At 64.0% G+C, this 1,254-nt stretch overlaps 1 pseudogene; it reads left to right on the top strand.

The window, feature by feature from the left end:
- The first annotated feature begins 281 nt into the window (after positions 1 to 281).
- LOC108525994 (acid trehalase-like protein 1) lies at positions 282 to 1,246 on the top strand (annotated as a pseudogene).
- The last annotated feature ends 8 nt before the right edge of the window (positions 1,247 to 1,254 follow it).

Genomic DNA, 1,254 nt, shown 5'->3' with positions numbered 1-1,254 from the left:
GGGGTTCTGGGGCGGTGCGTTGGGAAAGCAGGGTTAGGACTTGAATTCTCAGGTGCCAGGTGGGAGAGACAAACTTAGGGACTCAGCTGGGCTCCTGGAGATCAGCCTCAGGGGTTTGAGCTCTTTTCCTGGGTGTTTTCCTCCTAGGAGGGGCCTCAGGAAAATCGGGGTTGCCCAGCTGGGTCCGCAGCTCCCCCCAGTTCTGAGGGAGGCTTCAGGGGATTACAGACGGTCCCAAGAGGGAGGCCCAGCCAGTCCCGGGGCCCCTGAATCCCCATCAGGCCGCTCAGGCCCAGCGGCATTTCCATGGAGGACGCCGGCGAGGACCCCACCACGTTTGCTGCACACTCTCTGCCCAGTGACCCCGTCTCTTGGCCACTGTGACCAACGCATACCTGGGCACACGAGTATTTCATGACACGCTGCACGTGAGCGGCGTGTACAATGGGGCTGGCGGGGACACCCACCGGGCTGTGCTGCCCAGCCCCTCAACGTCTGGCTGGAGGCCCCTGCAGGGATGCGGGAGCGGCTGACCGAGACCTTTGCCCTAGACACCAACACAGGTAGCGTCGCCTGGCCTGCCTCACCCCTGCCCCAGGCATTGTTCCAAGTCGGTGGGGAAATCCCACCAGCACCTTCTGAGTTTACACAGGAGGCCCGAGAGGCGCACAGGGTCCCCTTTCCCTACGTCTGGAGGCTTCCTGTGCAGCTGTAGCAAGAAAGAGCAGCCCAGGGTCCGGAGGGATCCGCCTCATTGTGGGGAGAGGCGACGGTGGGGGGGTCCACTCCTGCCCCAGGGAGGCCGCAGCTTGGCAACCCACCTGGAGTGGTCTTGCCTTCCCTTCTGCCTCCCCAGGCTCCTTTCTTCACACTCTGGAGGGCCCCACTTCCGGGCCTCGCAGTGTATCTATGCACACCGCACACTGCCCCACGTCCTGGCTTTCCGTGTGTCCATCGCCCGCCTGTCCCCGGGGAGTGGGCCCATCACGCTGCTGCTGCCCTCAGCCTTCTCCCCGGAAAGCCCAGACCTGGACCTGCACCAGGGTCCTGACTTCCAAGGAGCCCGGTAAGGAGGGGCTGGATTTGCAGCCAGGGAGTTCAGGAGGGAGCTCATTCCTGAGGGATGGCCGCACTCTCACAGGTACCTGTATGGCCACACCCTCACGCCTGAGCAGCCCGGGGGGCCACAGCAGGAGGTACACATGCTGTGGACACCAGCACCCCAGACCTGACCCTTGGGGAAGGTGAGGAGGA

This window comes from Rhinopithecus bieti, unplaced genomic scaffold (assembly GCF_001698545.2).
Source record: "Rhinopithecus bieti isolate Rb0 unplaced genomic scaffold, ASM169854v2 scaffold_56450, whole genome shotgun sequence".
In the NCBI taxonomy this organism is placed as follows: domain Eukaryota; kingdom Metazoa; phylum Chordata; class Mammalia; order Primates; family Cercopithecidae; genus Rhinopithecus; species Rhinopithecus bieti.
Note: the sequence above shows the minus strand (reverse complement) of the source record. Positions and strands in the feature narration are given on the sequence as shown.